At 34.7% G+C, this 25,289-nt stretch overlaps 2 protein-coding genes across 6 annotated transcripts in view; both read right to left on the bottom strand.

Annotated features, from left to right (window-relative positions):
- LOC126737850 (zinc finger CCHC domain-containing protein 10-like) overlaps positions 1-25,289 on the bottom strand; it is a 621,641-nt gene that overhangs the window by 322,677 nt on the left and 273,675 nt on the right. The gene's annotated exons all lie outside the window — the stretch shown is intronic.
- LOC126737849 (ubiquitin carboxyl-terminal hydrolase 7) overlaps positions 1-25,289 on the bottom strand; it is a 156,050-nt gene that overhangs the window by 104,519 nt on the left and 26,242 nt on the right. The window lies entirely within an intron of this gene.

Consider the following 25,289-nt stretch of genomic DNA (forward strand, 5'->3'; position numbering starts at 1 on the left):
GTGGATTGGATGCTAGTTTGTGATGGAGGGTACTCTCTGTTAAATTTTCACACACAACTTATGGAACTTTTTGAAAATATATTCCCAATTTTAACTCTAACATCTAAACCAAAGAAGTAAGTGGCGTGATAATCGTCACTTGTCACGCCAATACATAAGACAGGCCTCACAGCAAAAATTTAGAACTATCGCCCAATAAACAATTTTTCAAAAATTTTAGAAAAATGCAGTAAAGATCGTTTAAAAACGTTTTTGAATTTACTTGGAGTTTTATCAGATAATCAATTTGGCTTTTCAGAGGGTATCAGTACAGCACATGCTATATATAAAGTAACATCAAAAGTCACTAAAAACCTAAACAACGGTAAAAAATGCATAGGTCTAGAGGTCTAGCAAAAAAGGTACTTCAAAGTTAGTTTGAAGAGAGAGAACAGTACTTCAAACGAAATGGTACCCTCAGCAATCCAGAGATAATAAACATAGATATTCCACAAGGTACAATACTGGGACCAATTCTATTTGTCATATACATAAACTTTTTGCATAAACTAAAAATATCTGGTCAAATAGTCAGCTTTGCAGATGACATGACCTTAATATTTAGAGACAATACATGGGAAAAAGTAAAAAATACTTTGCGTGTGGGTTTTGGGCAGGTAAGAGATTGGTTATGTATCCAGAAACTCACGATTAACATGGAAAAAACAAATTATATAGCTTTTTCCTTATATAATTGGAGCAGACCACTTTTTATTAGTATCATTTCAACACTACAAAAAACAAATTAATCTCAGAAACAAACAAAACAAAATATCTTGGAATTATAATTGACCAATACCTTAAATGGAGTTTTAAGTATTGTTGTATTGTTTAAATATTGTTTTTTATGTTTGTGGTAAATTCTGAAACCTAATACAAAAATTTTACGTTCTTCGAGAAATACTAGGCAATAAATTGTGTTTGCTTATGTATAATTTCTAGTGGAGTCTCTCCTTTCTTATTGCATAATAGTATGTGGTGGTACTTACAAGTCTAGTCTTCAACCGTTAAAAGTGGTCCAAAATTACATTCTTAAAGTAATTTATAAGAAAAATAGACTTTACTTAACTGAACTTACTATACAACTCTAATATTAGCGATATAAATCATCTTTATATAGAAAAAGTATGTTCTTTTGTACATAGTACTAATATTAAAAAAAAAAAAAAACGCATTCCCAAGGTACCAGGAGTAATATGCATAACAATCTTACTTTGCCACAGAATCATAAGCAAATTAGCCTTCATTTTATAGATTATTTAGGAGCAAAATTTTATAAATTAATCCTCTCTGATATTAATAAAAACAGTAAAAAACATTTGCAATACATCCTCACATCGACGAAAGAAATTTTTTTTAACCTATGCTCAAAATATTTTTCAGTACCTAACGCATAAAGACAAAAATATTATATTTCTTTTTGATGAAGTTCATATTGATCCCTGTTCGGATTATTCTTTTTTTTTATATCCTTCTTAAAAATAGGTCTGCTTACTTTTTATGTAATAGTAAAACAACTTTATTTATATCACAATTTTTATTTTCAATAGCCTGTATATATTAAAACAAAAAAAAATCTAAATTGTATGGGTCAAAAGTAGAGCAACTTAAATTTAAATTATTTCTTTTAAGTTAATTTACATTTTATTTAGTATCTGGTAGTATATCCTTTATTTCTAATAACTGCTTCACACCTTTTTTTCATTGATTATAATAGTCCATCAATATAGTCCTGAGAAATTGTTTTCCAGATATTTTGAATTTCCTGATGAGCAATTCGTTCACATTTGATAGATTTTTTTAAAACCTCCTTTAATTCTCCTATCAATTTCATCCCACAAATTCTCAATAAGATTGAGATCTGGGCTTTGGGCTGGAAAAGGCATAACATCAAGTTTATTAACACTTAACCAATTTTTAAATAATTTTGATGTGTTTTGAGTCGTTGTCATGTTGAAAAAGCCATCTTAAGCACCTGTTGTCTTCTGCCCATGGTAGCATATCACTTTCACAATATGTTTTGGTATACAAAGCGATCCATAACACCTTCGATTTTCACCAATGGACCCATACCAAACCCGCCAAAGCAACCCCAAACGATAATGCCACCACCACCATGTTTTACGGTGGGTCGCGTATACTTCGGGTTAAATCTTTCATTCATCGGTCTCCTAACCCAGCAAATACCATAGGATCCAAATAGTTTAAATCGACTTTCGTCTAAAAATACTACTGTTTTCCATTTTTGATAAGCCCAGTTAAGGTGCTCTCTTGCAAATCGAAGTCTAGACTCTCTGTTTTTCTTTGAGATAAACGGCTTCTTTGCGAACTTTCTGCCATGTAAACCAGCTTCCTTAATTCTTCGTTTTATAGTGCTTACCGATATTAAAACAAGTCCTAACTGCTGCTTAACTCGAGAAGCACTAATAAAGGGATCTTGCACAACCAATCTCTTTTATATTTCTATCCACCACACCATCAGTTTTTCTTTTTCTGTCACTTTTTGGAACTCCTTCCAAAGTACCCCTTGTATTAACAGTTCTAGATATTATGGATTTATTTAAATTTCAGTCTTTTGCTATTTTAGACTGCTTTTCTCCATTTCTTATGGTTTCGATAATCTTATCCTTTATTTGCAGTGACAAATGTACACCCTTTGGCATTTTAAGTCTTTATATTATTACATTCACCACAGATTATCTGAAGAGTACAAACGGGACTGAACAGAAATTCAAAGAAAATTTAGTTGCTCCATATATGGACTGCTTAAAAACCAACAAAATTATCATCAAAGCCTGGGGTCTCACAAGTTCCGACAAAACATTCCGATCATGGTATTTGTTAAATGCTAAATCTTATTTATGTCTGAATTCCTAAATATTTTGGCAGTAAATATGTTTATTTATTGTTTTTAAAAAGTTGCTCTACATACAGGGTGGCCATTTGAAAACGAAACAGATCCTATTTTGGGTCCCTCAGAACATTTGCGAAAAAATCCTCAGACCCGTCAATTTTTGATTCAAGGGGGAAACATTTTTTTTGCTAGTTTCGCCCCCCTGAGGGCAAAGCCCTAGCGGGGGTGACAAGGGCCCCCAAAATTTTAAATGGAACGGGGGGTCGAGTGATGATTTTTATGTGGATTATAACCCTAAAGTTTTAAATCGTTACTATTTGCCTAGTCGACACAGGGGCTAATAAAAGTTACAAAAAAATGTTAAAAAGTATAATTTTAAATAAAGTCTTCGACTTCCATACAATAATACAGGTTTTGTTCAAACCTTTCCTGTACAATTTGCAAATTTCTGGAATGATTTGACGACATTCATCAATTATTCTTTGTCGCAAATGGTCTAGCGATGTTGGCTAACTAGCATAAATTTTAGTTTTTAAATGGCCCCATAAAAAAAAATCTAACGGGCTTAAGTCCGGGGAACGAGGAGGCCATTCAAAAGCTCCTCTTCTTCCAATCCATTATCCTGGAAACGTTTGGTCCAAATATTGACGAACCCTTGCAGCATAGTGGGGTGGCGCCCCATCTTGCTGAAATACTAGACGATTTTCCAAGTACTCGTTGTTATTTTCTAGTATCTCCACTAATGCTGGATGAATTGTATTTTCTAATAACTCCAGGTACATCTCTCCTGTTAAATTGCCAGGTAAAAAAAGGGGCCTACAATATGTTTACCAAAAATTCCAGCCCAAACATTTAATTTTTCAGGATGTTGTGTATGCACCTCACGAAATATTTCGGGATTTGAATCAGCCCAATAGCGACAGTTGTGACGATTCAAAGTACCGTTTAGGAAAAAGGAGCATTCGTCAGAAAAACATACATTAAATAGAAAGTGTGGATCATTGGCGGCTTGTTCAGATATAGTTTCACAAAATTGTACTCGCCTATCAAAATCGTCTTCGTTTAGTTCTTGTACGACATGCATTTTGTACGGATGATACTTGTTCTTTTTTAATATCTTCTGAATGCTGCTTCTCTTAATACCAGACACGGTTGATAACTTCCTTGTGCTCAGTGTAGGATCTTGCACAATATGACCTAAAATAGCTACTTGCTTAAATCCAGTGGTGAATGAAGCTTCATTCACCACTAGATTATCCATTTCGCGCTTTTTATTAGCCACAGACCCAGTTTCCCTAAATTTTTGAACCAATTCCAAAATGTACTTGCGATGGACCTGTCGATTAGGGTGTTGTGGTGTGTTAAAGAGCTGGGCAGTTCTATTAGCATTTTCATTGTTTGCAAAGAAAAGAGAAATTATTTCAACTCTTTAAGCAAGTGAATAAACCATTATCACACTCAATGTTGTAACTAACTAACTTTAAAGAGCCATTTGTTTGACACACTATAATCTGACAGCAGTAATTGACAACCACTATTAAACTTCAAAATGCTGCTATAATAACAGTCTCAACAATAATCAAGAGTTCCCTTGCAGAATTGGCATAGATACCTACGGGTATTAAAAAAAAACAACAGAAAGTACGGTTCACAATGTAAGAGAACAAATTTTTTTGTATTTATTTAACTGCTAAATTTACAAGCATTTTTTTTTCATAAAAAATGTTGACATGTTTTTGTAACTTTTATTAGCCCCTGTATCGACTAGGCAAATAGTAACGATTTAAAACTTTATGGTTATAATCCACATAAAAATACCTTCAAAATAAGGTATCACTCGACCCCCCGTTCCATTTAAAATTTTGGGAGCCCTCGCTAGGGCTTTGCCCTCAGGGGGGCGAAACTAGGAAAAAAATGGTTCCCCTTTGAATCAAAAATTGACGGGTCCGAGGATTTTTTCGCAAATGTTCTGAGGGACCCAAAATAGGCTCTGTTTCGTTTTCAAATGGCCACCCTGTATGTATGAGCGATAGAGTATGTGACTCACTTCAGAGTTCTTTATCATTTTTCAGCAAAAAGGGAGTTTTTAGTTTTAATCTTAATTAAAAAATGCACTGATACCACTCAAAATATCCTTTTAATACTCATGCTGTACAAAAGGGGCACCATTCAAAAGTAAAAAACGAGCGCAGTTGCCAAATACCTTTATTGCGAGAAAATTTCTGGAAAATTTATAGCGTTGCCGTTCTGTGTGAAAATTTGGCGATATAAAGAATTCAAATTAAAAACATTAATTATTATTATTGATTAGTGTAAATAAAGTACAAAATAGTTGGTTATTAAACGGATTTCACTCTTTCTTTTGCTTTATAATAAAGAATGCAATTTAGTTTCTGCTAACTATAATAATTTCCTATATCACTTTATTTTATTTTGTTAAAATTGAGTTATTTCTGGCTACATGGAATACTAAGCATGTTTATCAACAAAATATCCCCTCTGCCCTCTGTGTAGGTGTTGCGCTCAATCCAAAGCAGCCAATGTTTATTCTAGTGTATTCAATGTTCTAAGTTTATAAGCGTTTCAGTCAGCAGGGTGCCAGTAATGGCGTTAATGATTTTACCTTAGTCAGCTGTGCCGTTGAATCTGCACAATGGGTTACCAGGTCAAACCAGATAAAAGGAGTATTATGTAAGCAATGTTACGATTTTCTGGTTACGAGGTTCTGATTTGTTATCGTTATTTAGATTTTGGAACTAGTTATAGAAAAGGTAAACATCTCTAGAATAATTCATGCCAACCCACCACCAACACGACTGATAAGCTGGGGTTAGCATATGTGCCACTCTATTAAAGACTTTCAACATCAGTCCATTTTTATAAAAAACAGAAATCTAATAAAAAGTGTTTACAGAACCTAAATCTTTTTAAAACACATTAAAGTGTGTATAGCCATCCTTCCGGACAAAAAAAAAAGTAATGATAAGTCACCTTCGTAATTCCAAATGTGGTCCATTTTTCTTTTTAATATACTATATAGGAACACTGTTTTAGGACTTTATTTTATATTATCTTCCTATGGGACTTTTAAATATGCTATATGTATGATTGTTAACAACATATTCTATCTATTTAATGGATTTTTTGGCCTGAATTTATTGGCTTAGAAAAAAGGTAAAAAGTATATTTATAAATTTACAAGAATATTTTTATTAAATCAACGTTTATAGTTATAATTTTTAAGAACGAGATTGTATATACTATCATTAAAAAGAAAGTCAATAAATTGTAAAATCTTAGTACAATGTTAATAAGTTATTTTGACATAAATATAAATGCCATTAGGTAATATACTAAACAATAAATTTCCAGTATTTTGAAGCAAGTTTACGACCATTAAACCTTAATAACAAACAAACATTAAATAATAGAAGAAACGGGTGAATGTATTTACTTTTATAGATAGGAAATGCAAACACTTACATCTTTAAAATCTAACGATAAACAACAACATGAGCACATAATTAGACAGAGTGCTAATTTAAGCAGTACGTATTTAAAATAAGGTGCTGATATAATATTTAATATTCTGATAAGGATATAAAGGAGTACTGTAACTATTTTACTCGTTTCTTGGAATTTGAGACGAATAGAATAATGAACCTCTTCTAATGGCCCTTAAAAAACGATTATACTCTACAGGGCCTTTCAAAGATAAAAAGTATTTAAACCCTCTCATTTAAACAATTCACACAAGTTCAATTATGTATTTTATAAATGTTTATATACAGGGCCTGTAACAGGGTGCTCTAGAACCCACTGTACGGGGTGTCCCAAATTCGAGGGTGACTATTGGAATCTCGAATCTATTTGGAGCTCAATAAAACGACGTTTAAAAAAATTTTAAATTCCGAATACTTCCGGAGATATCCAAAAAGAAATGACATTTGTCAAAACCGTGTACTCCATGAGTGCAAGAAAGATATATCAATGGGATTTAAAATAAATTGATTTTATATAAACTGAAGCAATAAAATACTCTGTATTTGATATATTTTTTTTAAACCAATTCAATTCAATGAAAATGTATCCTTTCCTAACCTAATATTTTGATTTTTTTTAAATTTATATAGTAGGCCATGACAAAATGACATTACCCGGTTAAACTTAATAAAATGAAAGAATACATTTTCATTGAATTAGCTTAAAAAAAACTATATCAAATACAGAGTATTTTATAGCTTCAGTTTATATAAAATCAATTTATTTGGAAATCCCATTGATATATCTTTCTCTCTTGCACTCATGGAGTTTTTATGGAAAGTACTAAAAGGAGTAATCGGACATGCAAGTGCGATACCTCATTTTAAAGGCAATTAAAAATACTTTTTAAAAATGAGAAAGTCCAATATGGCGTCCATAAGAAAAAATAAAGTTGATGATGATCGAAAAAAAAACGAAACGTCGGATTATTATTTTTTTGCGTCATGTTGTAATACATAAGAAGCGGCAATGAAAAACTGTTTTTAGTTTTCGGATAACTCGAGAAGTATCCAGAATTTTAAAATTTTTTAAACGTCATTTTATTAAGCTCCAAATTGCGCAACTTTGCCTCCATTTAACCGACCCTGTAACTCTTACAGTTTCCGAGATTCCAATGGTCACCCTCGAATTTGGGACACCCTGTACTTATGGGGGTGATATACCTAGATGTTTAAGAATTGGGCGCTTAAACTCGACTTTATAGCGAATATACAGGGTGTTTTTTATTTATTTATTTTTATAAATGAAAAACTTCTGTAACTTCTGAAATAAGTTTTAATAAGTCTTTTTAAATTTTACTCAAAGAGTTTAAAAATAACTGGAGCTTTTGATAAATCTAGAAAAATAGATCCAGGGTCGGGCTGAATATTAAAAAAATTGTTATACAGGTAAAAACTTCCCCCTAGATTTCATTTTAGTATAAACTATGTATAAATCTATATAATAATAATAATAATAATAATAATAGACTGTTTATATTTCCTCATAAGATATTACATATGCTCACATAGATATAAATAAGTTTACAATATAAATACAAAGAAAAAGAAATCCATCAGTGTATATTAATTCAACATGTAACTGTAAAGAGGAAATAAAGGTCATGTTTCAGCTACCCTCAGAAGAAGGAGCTGTTAAGACCTTGAATATTACACTTATAATTTAAAAAAAAAAATATCGCGAACCGCATTATAAACTGTACGAGTAGCATGCATACCCTACATCCATAACTAACCGAAAAGAAAAGAAATCTAAATTATCCTAGCTTACTTATTATTTACTAATAGGAGGCAGGAAAGGAGGAACGAGGGGTACAGGTATATTAACTATATTTCTGTTGTAGACTCTTATAGTAGAGAAAAATATACATATAAAAATTTATATTTCCACACGCGCGCCAGATCCAAACACGGAATCCCGACACAAAAGAGAGCAAAACCAGGGCGACTGATTTACTGTTTATTATTTCAATGCATTAAATATTATTTTGTTTAGATGAAAGAACCATTTTTATTGATTTTTTAAAAGCCGATGTAGATTTAGAAAAATCCCAAATTTTGTATTTATTAATTTTGGACACAATATTGTAAGAAAATGACTTTTTAAAGATTTCTTTCTTATGTAAAGGTATAGACAAAAGGTCATGTCTGCGAATATTTATATTGTGAACGTCAGTACGGTATCTGAGCTTATTATAGAGATATGGTGGTGCTTTAAATTTTATTATTTTATAAAAAAAACATATGGAGTGCAACTCTCGGCGATTTAACATATTAAGCCATTTAAGATCGACTAATTTATGTGATACCCTTTCCCTACGTCTAATTCCACAAATAAACCTTATGCACGAGTTCTGTAATTTTTGAATTCTTGCAGAGTTAGCGCAGTCTAAAAATGGTCCATATACTGTATCTGCATAATTAAAATGGGATAGAATTAATGAGTCGCATAAAATTTTTTTTGTTTCTTTTGACAAATAAGATCTATGCTTGTAAAGTTTTTTTAGCATTGAAAATCCTTTCTTAAGACAACTTGTAATGTGATCTGTGAACTTTAGCTTGACGTCTATGATTAGGCCTAGAGCTTTAGTTGAGACATGAAAAGGGATAAGTTCTCCATTAAGAATTAGCTGGACATGATCCAAAACCGCCCTTCTGCTATTATCACCACAAAATAACATTGCCACGCTCTTGGCTGGATTCAATTTAAGAGAATGATCTGTCGAGACTCTATTTACTAGAGCAAGGTCAGCATTCAAACATAAATTAGCTCTTTCAATATTACTAGCATTAAATGACAAATATAATTATGTGTCGTCGGCGTAGAGATGGTATTTACAGAATTGCAATTTATCCATAAAAGCCGACGTAAAAATGCTATACAACAAAGGACCCAGAATGCTACCCTGTGGGACGCCAGACCTTACTCTAGCCACCCTAGACTTATCTTCTCCAATTAAAACTCGTTGTATCCTATCACTTAAAAAAGATAAAATTAATTTAGTAGCTGTAGTATTAAAACCGAAATAATGTAAAATATTAATCAAAAGTTCGTGATTTAGCATATCAAATGCTTTAGAGTAATCAAGCTGTATTAAAATCATTGCATCACCCCTGTCCAAACTGGCGACAACCTCATCAGTGACGTCAGTAAGAGCGGTAACACAGCTAAATCCCTTTCGAAATCCCGACTGTTTTTGTAATATAATATTCTTATCAGTAACATAGGCGGTAATTTGTTTTTCCATCACTTTTTCCAAGATTTTTGAAAGGGCTGGTAAAATTGAAATTGATCTAAGTTCGCCATAATTTAAGGGATTATTTTTTTTAGGAAGTGGCAAAATAAAAGCAGATTTCCAAGATTTTGGAAAGTACGAGTTTAACAAACAACTATTTATAATATGGGTAATAAATGGTATTATAAATGGACAAAAAAGAATTATTAATGTTGTGTTTAAATTATCAGGCCCAAACGCCTTAGATTTAAGTTTAATAATTAAATTTGATACTAAATTTTCATCCACTGGTGTAAAAGAAAATAATGGTGGAAACTTCTGATTAGATTTATAGAAATTGAAGGTTTCTTTTGTCGGAGGAGTAATATTAGAAGTTAAATGACTGAACCAGTCGTTAAGTTCATCGACTTTTTTTAGATGTTCGGGAATTTGTCTAGATTTGTAATTTATTATATTCAGTTTATAAAGCTCCTTCCATTTGTCTCGAGTAGTGCAGTTTTGAAATTTGTTATTTAAATAAGCCTTTTTTTCATTACGTACGGCGGTGGTGGTAAAATTTCTTATCTGCTTATAATAGTTCCAATGTTCCAAATTTCTTGTTTTTCGAAAGCGCATTAAAGCCCGATTTCTGTGTTGCTTCATTATTTTTATATTATCAGTAATCCATGGACTTATTATTAAATTACATTTTAAAATTGCTATCTTTTTAAGTAAAAAAGTAACGATTAAGAGTAATAATATATCATTTAAGAAAAAAGAATATCAATATTGGTACGTCTTATGGCAGGTATTTAAAAAAATTACAATATTTTCAAGTGAATATTCAAATAGTATTATTTTTAGATTTTGTAGTGGTAATAAATGGTAGAGCAATATGAAAAGCCAATATATCATCAAACTTCTACCAAACATCTTCTGGGTATTTTATTATTTCAGAAAAACTTTTCTCCATCAATATTATGTCAACATGTATTCTGGATGTAAATGATTTGAACATTGTGTGTGAAAATCCCAAAAAAATGTTAGAATGTTTGGGCCATCAAAAATCCACACTTTATGAGGCACATGGTGATTTTGAACAAATTATTTTTACTTTATTTACACTATCGTTCATATATAGAGCAACAAAATTAAAAATTTAATTAATAAGTTTGAGTTTAAAAATGGACATTTTAGCATGATAATGACCCGAAACACACCTCGAAATTAATAAATACAGTAGAGTCTTGATAATCCGGACATGCGTTACTTCGGATGCTTCAGTAGTCCGAACACGAATTTTGCCGCAATTATGTACGTTATAGTCCGGATTCGCTTGTACGCGATAATCCGGATCGCGCTGTTTTCAGCCGTTTTGCAGGCTTTGACAAGTTTAAATTGATTGGTAGTTTGCGAAAGTTTAGTTTTTAAGGTTACATAGGTATTACAGTCGACACGTATTGCTTCCTGGCCTTCCTACACCAATTCTGGGGAATATGGCTACAAGACGAAAGCAGAAAACATCTTTAAAACAAAAGCTTGATATACTGAACAGATTAGAACGTGGCATGAGTGGAAAAGCCTAGTGAATACGATGTAGGCACATCCACAATTTCGGATATTAAAAAGAACAAATTGAGCATTAAAAGGTATGTGCCAAGGTTTATAAAGACGTTTTATTTTTACTAATGTTTTGTATTTTATTTTTAGTTTTATTAGCGGTTGTGATAGCGTACCACAAACTAGGAAAACACTAAGAAAACCTGAATATCCCAAAATGGAAAAGCGATTGTTTGAATGGCTTTGCAGGCAACGTTCCAGACACATTCCCATGTCATTTAGCAGCAAAAAGCAAAGCAAATCTACAACGATGTTTATGGAAATGAGAATTTTGCAGCCAGTCGAGGTTGGATCGCAAATTTCAGAAAAAGACATGGTTTGAGAGCTTTAGAAATTTGTGGTGAGAAATTATCCAATGACGAAACTGCTGTTAAGCCTTTTAAAAATATGTTGGCACAGAAAATGAAAGACCTGAATTTAATTCCTACGCAGGTTTACAATGCTGATGAATCAGCGTTGTACTGGAAAATGTTACCGGAAAAAACAATTGTTCGTTCTCAAGAAAAGACAGCACCGGGACGAAAAATAAGTAAGGAGCGGGTTACTTTCCTGGCATGTGTAAATGGAGATGGTTCTCACAAATTGAGAATTCTCGTCATTGGAAAAGCAAAAAATCCCAGAGCATTTAAAAATGTACCCATACCCGTAGAGTACAAAAGTTCCTGCAATGCTTGGATGACATCTGCAATATTTAAAGAGTGGATTCATAATTCGTTTATTAGGCAAGTAAAAGAGTATTTAAGAAGCCAAAATCTAACTGAACGCGCTCTTTTAATCATTGACAATGCCTCAAGCCATGGATCGCCAGAAGAACTGAGAAGTGAGGATGGCCATTTCCAAACAATCTTTCTTCCGCCAAATTGCACAGCATTGCTGCAACCCATGGATCAAAATGCCATAAGGTTGACTAAATTGTTTTACCGTAAGAGCCTTTTGGCGCACATTTTATCACAAAATGAAGAAAATGTTATCCAGGTATTAAAGACCTTAAATCTCAAAACTGCAACATACTTGCAATGAACTTGCAACATACTGAGCAATGCATGGTCAAAACTTACTGTAGAGGTTTTACAAAAATGTTGGGAAAAAGTAATTCCACAAGGAACGGTTTTTGGTAATGATTTAGAATACCTACGAAGCCGATGATCTGATTTCGCTAAAGCAATTACAGGAAAAGCTACGAGCTTTAACGAATGTTTCGGCTATGCTCTAAACACTAAGTGAAAACGAGATAAATCCTAATGAAGTGAATAACTGGATTGAAAATGATGACAACTTGGTATTAGATGAGATAGAAAGCAACGAAATGCATTATAGCAGCAGCGAAGAATGTGAAGATGATGACGAAAATCAAGGGAGAGAGAAAGGAGTCAAAAATGATGAAGCAGTGAAGGGCTTCAATTTATGCTTAAAGTGGGCTGAAGAAAATCGAGTGCCATTGCATGATATTCTTGTTCTTCAACGACTTAAAGAAATGGCTTTTATGAAAAACCAAGGAAAAGTAAAGCAAGCAAAAATTACAGACTTTTTTAATTAGCTTTATTATGTACCTACTACATAGCAAACATGTAATTTAGTTTATCCTTTTAATTTGTATGTTTTTCTCGTTTATCACATATTTGTAGGCAATTTTTTAGTTTTATACATATAATATTCCCTAATAAAAAACATATATGTATGTAAAAAGACATCATTTTTCTTTAATCCGTATCACCGTCGTTTTTATTAGTCCGGACTATCGAGGCTTTACTGTTATTGGTTTGTTGCAAATAACATCCACGTAATGCCTTGGCCAGCAAAGAGTCCCGATCTTAACCCAATAGAGAACATGTGGCATGAAATTGACAGAGCCATTTATAAGAAAAACATCAAACTTGACTGAACTGTATGATGAAGTCCAAACCCGGTGGAACTCTGTATCTCAAAATTATATTGATAAACTTTTACATTCTATGAAAAATCTATGCCAGAAGTTATTAAGAATAAAGGATATGCAACCAGATATTAAATAAAAATTACCAAATTATGAATAATTTAGTTTTCTTAGTTAGTTGCTCTATATTTGACCCTACAAATTTCTAATAATTAGCATAAATATTTTATTTATTAAACCGCGTATCCACTGGCATTTACATTTGTAGCAACATTTGTAAACGCGAATATTGATAAACGCTTGCAAAACGAAGTACCCACCGATCAGCACATGTTGTTTGAAATTGTTCACAAAGCAGTTTTGAGAGCGTTTGTCGCGTATTTAGGTCTTTTTTTATTTTGAGGAAAACCGAGAATAGAAAAATTGTAAAATGGCCCCGTTAAGTAGAAAGAAACTTGCCGTCTGTGCTGCATTAGTATTTTGTGCACTACTAGAAAAAGAACAGAAGAAAAAAAGAAGGAAACATAGATTTTGGTTGTCTCATTTTTTTTAAAACTAGAGTTTCTATGCAGCTGATTTCTGATATCAAAACTGACAGGAGTAGCTTATTCAAAAATTTTACTCGAGTTTCGCCAAGAGATTTTGATTTTCTGCTCTCAAGAATTTCTCCAGAAATATCTAAAATTGACACGAACTATCGAGAGTGCGTCTCTGCCGAAATTAGACTGGCCATCACACTTCGCTTTCTAGCGACAGGAGATTCCTATGCCAGTCTTATGTACCTCTTCAGAGTTTCGAAGCAGCTCATTTCTAGAATAATTCCTGAAGTATGTGCTGCCATCATGAAAGCATTAGCGAGCTATGTAAATATCTATTTATCTACAAACGTAGAATATCGCGTCTCCACTGAAATCTGGCAGAAATCCACAAACAAGTCAAATCCTTTACCGACTTTTCGCGGAACAGTGACAAACGCCTGCAAAAGTTTGCAAATGTGAGTGACCGACGTATCCACCGGATAAACATCGTGTTTGTAAACGATTGCAAATGTTTCTAAACGTTCCGTTTGTCAGGTGGATACGCGGCTTTAAAGAATTAAATTATATGTATACTGTATGATAATAAACCCCCAAATAAAAATGGTGTCTGACTTTCACTGTTCTATAAAAATTTAAATTAACAAAAGTTGCTCTACATATGAGCGATCCAGTGGCAGAGCCAATTTACCAAAAATGTAGAAATATAAAAATTCCAACCAAATAGCGCAGTGGCGTAGAAATTTTTACTAGCATAGTTCACTATCAACATACAAGGTGACCCATTTTAATCTATGGTACCCGATTCTTCCAAAATACTTAGCATACAAAAAAAGTTTCAGTCATAACAATGGGGACACCGAATGATGACATTGGATTTGGGCTTCAGATCAATTTTGAAATTAATGTGAATGCAAGGTCATTTATTTAATTGAAAACCTCTATTTTATTTTTGTATAGCAACCTTGACAAGGTAAAATCACGGTCAAATTCTAAAAAAGTGCTCAGAGCATATTAATTTAAATTTTAACGACACTCTAAGCTAGCAAGTGACAATGAATCACGACTGGCTGTCAATTTTTAATTAGAACTTGTTTTTTAAAATTTGAACGCAGAATTTGACGCATTACAAACTTGTTGCTGTATCAGCGTGCTCTGTTAAGTGCTTTGGAGAGGGGTGAACAAGTGGATGTAATATATACAGACTTTTCCAAGGCATTTGACAGTGTCAACCATAGCTTATTACTGGAAAAAATTGAAACTTTTTGGTTTTTCAGATTGTTTGGTGGCCTGGTTTGCAAGTTTTCTTTCTGACAGATTTCAGCAGGTACAAATTGGGGATGCTAGGTCGCATCTTATCAGTGTGACCTCTGGGGTTCCACAGGGTGGTCATTGTTCTCCCCTGTTGTTCAATATTTTCATTAATGATATTTTGGTTTGCTTTAAAAATAGTAATTTTTTGTTATTTGCCGATGATTTAAAGTTTTATAGGGAGATCAGTTCAGAACAAGACATGGTTTTCTTGCAAGATGATCTGAATAGCTTGTGTGAATGGTGTGTTGGTAATAGTTTGGCTCTGAATGTGGGTAAATGCAGTTACATTAGTTTCTACAAAAGAAACAAACGGGTAACTTCCTCCTATACTATTGATAATGTTAATCTTAGGTACACTGAAGTAGTAAAGGACCTTGGTATCTTTTTTGATGAACAATTGAATTTTAATACCCATGTAAATACTATTATAACTAAAGCATCTAAGGTCCTTGGTTTTGTCCTGCGCAATTGTAAGGATCTGTCGGTTGAAACTTGCAAAAGGTTGTACATATCACTTGTTGTCTCTTTGTTGGAGTATGGATCAATAATTTGGTCTCCTCTGTACATGAATAATTGTATGGCACTGGAGAGGGTTCAAAGTAAATTTCTACGATTCTGCCTTTATAAACTTTGCATTCCAGTTCCTAATGACCATTGTTATGATGAAGCAATGAACTTGCTGAACATGCGGAGTTTACTTAAAAGACACATTGAGAATGATTTGGTGTTTACTTATAAACTTTTGAATGGCCTTGTGATTTGTCCCGAACTACTTAATAGGATTTCATTTAATATTCCATACCGTAATCTGAGGGCAAATCGATTGTTTTCTTTGCCTTATCATCGTACCAACTATGCTAAGCACTCGCCTGTCGAAAGGACCTTGAGGCTGGTAAACTCTACTGAAATTGAAGTTTTGGGAATTTCCTCATTGCATTTTAGGAGTCTTATTAAGAGTTTGTAGGATTTTATTTTTTGAATTAATTTTGCTCCATGATTAATGATTTGAAATACATTTGATCATTGTCATTGATAATAATATATTTTGTTTTTTCTTAGCTAATTTTGCATTGTTAATTGTTCTGATTTTGAGAGAATATTGTTACTACTTGTAAAACGGTTTAATTATCCTTGGTATTAAGATTAAGTCTGATAATTATTGTTAATTAGTAATTAGTGGTTAGGTAGTATAGCTTTTATTTCTTTTTCAGAAATATATATATTTGTTGTAATGGGGTTGATCCCGTGTATAAATAAATAAATAAATAAATCATCCAAGCGAGCCACATTTTTGCAACACCTTTAAGCCAGCGCTCCATTCTTCTTTAACACTAATTTGATTTGGTCAATTTTATGACAAATAGTATCTCTTGACGCACGAAATACAAGATTTTACAACCACTACGGAAAACAACAAGACAAGCGAACATAAAATACTGAGCGCGGTGTGAGTAAATTTTGCGGTACGTTGCTTGATTAATAAATTCTCTGCGCCAAACAATCCTCCTTTATATTATACCACCAATCATCGAATCATCTCGAATTCCTCAGGAACTTCGGAGAGCCAGACGATTTTCTCCGAAGTACGCGTCGACGCACGAGAAACAGCGCGACGAACCAAGGTCGTTCGCGGAATTAGTCCTACTCAAATTTTGTCCTACGGTCGATCGGAACGGTTCGGCTTTTCCTCGAAAATCCTGGGTTTGTATTTCGATATAAAAGCAAGGATAGGAGGTATTTCTATTTGACAACGCCGTATTTACGAATTTCGGCAGCTAAATAGCGACCGATGCGATGGATTGTCTGTGTCGCAACTGTTAATAGGTAGATGGCGCACGCGGGCGGCAACTGTATTATTAAGTTATATGGAAATATGGGGTATTCTGTATAGTGTATATGTTACGGTCAATGATAAAAATTCGCACATTAACGATAATGGCCGGGCAATAACGTAACGATCCAAGTAAAATAGGCAATATATGAGGTAAATCGAAGTTTTATGACCAATATTCTCTATTTTCTTAAAATATTCAAAACCTAACCCAACCTTGGGCCAACCCAAGTCACTAGGACGTTGTGTAGCCAATTAATTTTAATAATGCTTAAATTGATGTCCAGTCGTTATCATTTGATTGGACAAAGTTAGGGCGAGTTAGGTTGGCCCAAGGTTGGATCAGGTTTCGTATATTTAAAAAAAAAAAGAGCATATTGGTCATAAAACTTCGATTTTCCTCATAATTATATTGTCTATTTTATAATAATTTGTATAACTATAAAACTGATTTAATTTTAAATTTAAATTTTATTAAGTTTCATACCTTCTGGCTTCATTAATAAATTCTTGATCAAAAAATCTTCGATTACCAAATGTATGTATTGAATATAATGTAATGTATTGAATAATAGGATTTACGCATGGTAAATATGGCAACATCGCATAGGTATTTAAATGTACGAGTTGGGCAAAATTCGATAAAATGCAATGTAGTTCAGTTATTTTTGGGGAAGAGCAACAATAAACGGTTACTGTTCATCTCGTGTTTTAATTACCATTCCTGGATATTACACCTTCCATCTTTGCAACACACACACACACAACAATAGGTTCTAGGTTGAACGGCCTTATTCGTTGTAGTTGTTGTATGGTTGGTATCACATTCAATTTCACACAGTATCCCCCTCCCTGAACTGAATTTCGGTCACATTGCTAAGAATATTTTAGAGTTCTGACAACACTGTTTTTAACCGTTCGGCCGGATTCGGAAACGTAGGACAAATTCCGAGTAGGACTAATTCCGATCCCCCGGTCGTTCGACGGCTTATAGTCCGGGGGGGCAAATGGTGGCGTACGAGTAACGCTGTAACATTTCGATCTAATAGGTCGGGCATTTACTTAATAATACATATATTAAATTTTCGTATATGTACCAGTAACACCTATAAGTAGGCGTTTCGTTTTGGTAGTTTATTTTTATCTTAGGTAACTTTATTGTTATAGGGTCTACTTTAATACATGCATTCATTTATTATGACTGCTGGCGGAGCCCTACCGGAGGAAAGAACGAGCAAGGCCGAGGATAAATGATTTTAAGGTAAAAAACATAAGTTCTCAGGAAAAATTACCTTGACTCTAAAGAATGTAGCGTTTTTATTTTTTTAATTGCTTTCATAATGTAATAATTAATTACTGTATGATTAGTGATCGCGACATCTAGTGTCTCGTTAATGGCTTTGAAAAAATAAGAACTCCTAGATGGCGTCACCTGTTCTTCGCGTTCTATTTTAAACAATTTACTGGAATCAGGTTGTTTTTCTCTCTCTGACTAACGTAATTTTTCTATTTGTCTGTCTTTGTCATTCGTCACGTACGCCATGCTCAAGGATCAACTTTTACGTATTGGCATTTTCGATACCGGGCTGTTGTTGCCATTGTTTTTCCTGTAATTTAAATACTTTGCCTTTTGGGATTAGATTGATTTTCGTACTCGCCGCAACTTAAAGATAAGCAAGGCAACGTTGTATTGTCAATTCTTGTGAAACTGGGCCTGTGTGGGATTATCTACTCGAAAAGTACCCAGAAATTGCGTTTTGGCTTTCTTTCCAAATGGAGTGGACTGTCGTCTTCAGGTTAACAAGTTCAATTGCTCGAGGTTGGGATTCATAGTTACCTCATGGCGACACTAGCCATGTAATGTGGAAGATTACTTTAATACACTTTATAAAAGACCCTCCAACATCTTGAGGTAAGCTTGATTCCTATTCTTTGTGAAACGTTTTCCCATGGTTTTTAAGGCCGTCATTTTGAAGTTTCACGTGTTAATTTTAGGTTCTTTTGCCGGGTCATAAACCAGATCTTATGCCGGATCCTAAACCCAGTCTTAAGTGAGATCTTACTTTTAAGGGCCATCCCAAGATCATCCCTATCTCAGGTGCTGTTCCCATTTGCCATCTTAAATTAGAGCCTGATCAGGATTCCCTGCTAACACAGTTTCCCGATCTAACACAGTGAGATCGGGAGATGTGGGTGGCCATGGGAACAAACTACGCCTTCCAATCCAGCGATCTGGGAAACTGTTAGTTAGAAAATCACGCGGTCTTTAAGAATAATGTGCTGGGCAACCATCATGTTGATGCACATATTTGGCACAATAATTCTATTTTCCAACACTCCGCACAAGACATTTACATAATTATCTCCTGTTTTGGTGATCAACTTTACACATCCTGTCAGTTTTTTCAGGACCAATAATGCATGCAACTAGAAAAACCAATTCATAAAATTTGAAAGAGGAACTGGGGATTTTTGTTGCACATTTCTCTAAGCTAATAACAATGGTCGAGTCGTTTGTCAAAATAATTTTCTGATAGGGCTTGGTGCAAGGATACATAACATGAATAAAGTTTAAATTCTTTTAAAATTCGGAACATAGAAGGATGACTAATTCTTAGATGAAGTAAAATTTGCTTAAAATGCGGTACTTCAATGTATGCAAGAACGTTTATATTCATGATTTCTTACCGGACGCCTTCTAATTGAAACATGAAGGGGATGTACACTTGCCGTTGTTCTTAAATGTATTGTCAGTCGTCGAAATACTTTTTTGTTATAATGCATATGTGCCGCAAGAGGAGCATTTTCAGCAAACAGATATCTGACTGCGATTTTCAAGATTTTTGTAATAAATTTATTCTACTTTTCGATTCTGCTATCAAAATATGCCATTTAAAATGTTTGTGTAAAAATCAAAGTAACAGTTTTTAATTCAAATGAGGCCTCTTTAACAGTTTTACTAAAAACATTCGCGTACTGCTGTAGTATCTAAAAGTACTTACAGATCACTTTTAAACAAGCCAAAATTGAACAAAATCGGATAAGTCTTAAAAAATTATAACCATTTAAACTACCTTCCCCTACTTTATGAAGGTCGGTACGCCAATGAGTCTTTAACCAAAATGATGGAAAATATTCCAAAGTTGTTTCTAATTATGTTAAAAAAAAGGTACCTTTGGCTGACATTTTCCTGAGAAAATTAGAATTGAATTATAATGAGTTCCCGAGATAAAGCCGCGGGTGTCCCGTTGTGATTTCTCTGCATACACTAAACTCTTCATATGTCCGTCCCCACAAGTAATAGAAAATGTTATTTAAAAATTTTGACATTTCTACTACTGTGAGGAGGAGCACCATTATGATGTAAATTTGTTTTCTTCTTTGAATCGAAATATCCTTTGACAACACGGGCTTCTCAAACATCAAAAATTATCGCAAAAACTAAAGGTAAATTGCACATGTCAAACGACCGACACATAAGAGCCGACTAAGTGATCTAACAAATCACACCAACCATTAACCGAAAACAGGAAATTTCGTTCGACTGTTGCAAAAATGAGAATTCCTTAAATTACTGACCGCGTCTCGGGTAAATGAGGGCTTATCGGTGCACACAATTTTATTAACCAAATTACCACATGCAATGAGCCAACTGTATGCGAGGGTCAAGATTAGTGAGCTGCAGAACTTGGACTGGTTGCAGATGAAATGGGTTCAAACCAATGTTATGCATTGTTCTCCATACAGTCATTCGGATAAAACTAGTGCAATGTGATATTCTGCGAACACTAGTTGATGGTGACCGTTCAACACTATGAAGTAATAAATCTTGGGCAGCTGCTGATGAAGGTATGAGAGAAGCATTTGGAAATAGAATCTTAAAAACTCGACAACCCTCATACCTTGCAGCGTTATTTAATCCATTTACACCAGCATCATACAAGATTTGTTAATAAATATAGGGTACCTCAACATCGCACTGCAGCTTTTCAGAAATCTTTTACATACATAGGTATTAAATTGTGGAATGTTTTACCAGATGAAATAAAGGAATTTACTTATAAAAGATTCCTAAAATACGCTAAGCAATTTCTTACTAATGAGCAAAAATAACCTACATTTCTTCCAAACCATGCGTGCTGTGCTGTTGTCAGATTATCCCGCTAAAATAAAATAGGATAACCTGTAAAATTAATATATTTACTGTTAGCTTCCCTTGTTTTGTCTCGCGCATGCCATTTGCTATTTACATACAGTTTAGGTTATACAGGGGTACCGCGCACAAATGCACATGATTTGTGTATTTTGTGTTATCGGCCACTATGGTTGCGCTGTGTCCTCAAGTTATATAGTGTATAGTTGTAAAATTGATTGTGTATAATTTGTATATGTATTGGGCAAATAAAGAAATTTGATTTGATTTGAAATGATCCTGTTGCTCTCAGTTGATCAAACACTCTCTTAAATCCTCTATCAGGTATTCTTCGATTTGGCTACCGAGGGCGGTATTCGACCGCTGCTGCTCTACCGCTTCCATTACAATATTCATATACTAGCAGCATGTCTGCGTATTCCTCATTTATAAGAAAAAACTTGAGATCTAAAGCATGATTTCAACATGTTGAAATTATTTTTCTACTGCCTCAATAGTTTCAAATATAGTACAAATGAACATTTACTACAAAAACACTCTTTAAGTCCGTGTAACTCAGTGACTGACTCTAGAACAATGGCATTAATAGAGTATCTTAGGATGCCTAGATAAATTTATGGAAGCAAATATCATACAAAAAAAGATTTGAATAAAATGGGACCATTGTGTGAATCCTACGGGACAGAGAAATCATGAAATTTCTGCAAAATAAAGTTGTTAGTTCATACAAGTTGAGCATGATCTGATATAAAGTTAGCTCACTTAAATAAACGATTTAATTAATAAATTAAAGCTAATCATATTAATATGCAAGGCTTTGATTTATTCAATAGCGAGGGCTATTACACGAGTTCCTATTTTTTTCAGCAGACACCACACTATATTTTATCAGGCGACATATCACCATTTGAGAATAAAACTGCAAATTTTTTAACGCATAATTTCTTACTATTTGATTATTACAAATTGGTTTAATTTAATTAATTGTAAAATAAAAAATACATTCTATCATCATTTAGATAGCATAACTTAGGTGTACCCAAATGATAAACAAACTGCCAAAAAATAAATAAAAACAATTTATTAAATAATGCATAAAAACAATTTTTTTTCATAAACCCATAACACAAAGGAGCATTCAGAATATTATTGCGATATTAGAGAGGTCAGACTGGTATCAGGTATAGCGCCATGGAAACCTCACTTCCTGTTAGATGAAAGTCCGCGGTTGGCAACAAACGTGTGTCTTGGTTTAATGATGAATTGAGCCAAATACGTGAAACCTTACATGTTTTAAATTCATTATATTTAAGGTCTAGATGCCCAAACTTGGTAGAACAACATGCAACTTGCTCTTTTCTTTGACGTGGAAGGAGCATTTGATAAGGCAAGAACAGATACTATCTGTCAAGCCCTCCTGGCCAGGGGCTCTCGGGCTCATCTGGTCAGGTGGGTCAAAATGGCACTGGAAGACCGGAAGATCAGTGCTACACTAGGAGACTGTCGTGTCGAGACCAGGGTGAAAGGCGGCTGCCCGCAAGGCAGTTGCACACCTTTGGTACGTGGACGACAGACTAGTGATGGTCACGGGTAAATTCGTGAACACAGTCTGTCAGCGGATGCAAGTCGCGTGCGGCATAGTGGAACGGTGGTGTCGGGAGACAGGGCTGTTGGTGGCCCTGAAAAGGCCAACCTCATTCTCTTTACTAAGAGGCGGAATTTGGCAGGCTTTAAACCTCCCATTATGTATCAGACTCGCCTAACTTTGAGGCAGCATGTCAAATACTTGGGAGTTACTTTAGACAGCAAGTTCACGTTTAAAACTCACGTAGAGCAGGCAGTAAATAAGACAACAGCCCTAATATGGCAATTACGGCGAAGAATGGGGTCCTAAAACCCCATGTTCTCCCATGAGTGGGTTTATATTGCAGCCATACGACCGAGGATCTCATACGGATCCGTGGTATGGTGGCCAGCCGTATTGAAGGTCATCAACGCCCAAAAGCTGACCAGACTGCAAAGACTGGTCTGCTCGGAAATTACTGGAGCCTTGAGAACAACACTTGCGGCAACACTAAATATTCTTGGGCTACCGGACCTCCCAGTCCGGATTGAGAGGGAGGCCATGGCGGCGCATAAGAGGATGAAGGATAGCGAAGGGTGGCGCAATGTTCACTTAGGACAAGGCCATATGACGATTGCTCTCAGGATCTGTAAGAACATACCAATTCTAACATCCAGATGCACTACAGAAAATGGCAAACTTAGGTTAAAGAAGGGGTTTTAAGTCGAAATCCCGACAGGGGAAAAATGGTCGGCGAACCAAATTAAAGAGCCAAGTGGTTTCCAGGCCTGGTACACAGATGGATCATGGATAAAAAGTACCAATTCGGCCGAAGCCGGAGTGTACAGGATGGAAACGAACACAGGGGAATTCTTTCCGCTAGGGAAACACACCACAGTTTTCCAAGCGGAGGTGTTTACTATACTCGAAGTAGCAAACAAACGAGAGGCATTGGAAGGTAACGAGGGAAATTTGCATCTACTCTGATAGTCAAGCTGCTCTCAAGGCGATTCAGAATCCCAGGGCCAGGTCAGCGCTAGTCCAGAAATGCAGAGACGCAGTGGAAAGGCTTGCAGCACACAGGGAAGTCAGACTGAGGTGGGTCCCAGAACACCAAGGTGTCAAAGGCAATGAGCGAGCCGACGAACTAGCAAGACAAGGTTCCGTTAACCCCTTCGTAGGCCCCGAACCTTGTCTCGGTCTTAGCAAAAAACAAATCTCCCAGGCAGTTCACTCACCAGGAAGAATTGGAGGAGGACAAAAGGATGTAGACAGGCCAAGGAAATGATACCAGACCATAACGGATCTAAAGCAAGGCGACTGCTAACAAAGACCCGACAAAGTATCAAAGACTTGGTGGGAATCCTTAACAGGCACAACAGTCTAAACAGGCATCTACACCTTCTTGGTATAAGAGAAAGCCCACTCTGTCCAAATTGCGGTACAGGGGAGGAAATTTTATACCACATACTAGGTATCTGTGATAGGTGGAGTCGCCAGAGAAGGAAAACTTTTGGAGCAACGACACTCCAACGGGAAAATCTTAATTATCTTTTATTAAAAGGACGGGCCGACTTAGGGAAGACCGCGCATTAGGAGTGGAGGCGTAGGGGTGGGTGATTCTGGGGTTGGCGTAAAGGAACTGTTCAGGCCTACTTGCCGAGCTCTAGCTCCCCCACCCTTACTACTACTACTACTACTAATACTACTACTAGTGGAATTTTTTAACATCAATATAGGGAAGCATTAAAAAAAGCAGACTCTTGCTTCACATTCAAATTTTATTTCTCAAACTGACAATCAAGTAAAAGCAGCATAGCAGATTCTTAATGAACATCGATAACACTCCATCAGATTTTAATCATTTCTTTACACGTATTGCAGAAAACATTTTGAATGAGATCCTTTTAACCGACAATGGTCCAGATTATGTTCTTGGCACGCCAGATATAGCGGAGAGCAGTTTTTCATTTATAGCGGTTACTTTTATTCAGGTTCAAGATATCCTTAAAAAATAAGCATTCAGATAAAGATGTTTATGATATGAATGCATCCCTCCTAAAACAAATACCAGAATCTCTTATTTATCCATTAACCAAACTCTTCAACTTATGTATCAAGGAAGGAGTTTACCCAAAATATTTTAAAATTCAAAAGATGGTGCCAATCCATAAAAAAGGAGACAAAAAAGATTCAATTTCTTTAATGCCAACCGTTTTTTTAAATCTTTGAAAAGCTATTAAAAGACGAACTTTATAACCATTTTGAAAAACAAAATATGTAAAAAATTTCCAATATGGTTTTTGGAAAGACAAGGCCAATATTGAAGCTCCTGTATAGCTGACGGCTTTGAGGCTTTGAGGAGGGTCTTTATGTTCTAGCAGCATTTTTCGACCTTTCAAAGGCTCATAAGATCTTTAATGCTTAATTGAAATATTATGATTTATGTGCTACCAGTCCCCCTTTTTAAAACATATTTTGTAGGACGCACTCAGAAAACCTATCGAAATGGGGTTCTACCAGAGGAGAATTTTATTGCCCATGGAGTTTTTCACGTCTCAGTCCTAGGATCACTAATCTTCATTATCCATGCTAATGACATTGACCAATCTGTGGAGGTTAAAGTGGTGTCCTCTGCAGACGACACAAATGCTCTCTACAAAAGTGACAATTTGGTCCAGTTAGGTGAAATGGTGGAGGGAGCGGCGCTGGGTTCCTGGTTTAATTCAAATAAACTTAAGCTAAATG

This window comes from Anthonomus grandis, chromosome 6 (genome assembly GCF_022605725.1).
Source record: "Anthonomus grandis grandis chromosome 6, icAntGran1.3, whole genome shotgun sequence".
NCBI classification, from domain to species: domain Eukaryota; kingdom Metazoa; phylum Arthropoda; class Insecta; order Coleoptera; family Curculionidae; genus Anthonomus; species Anthonomus grandis.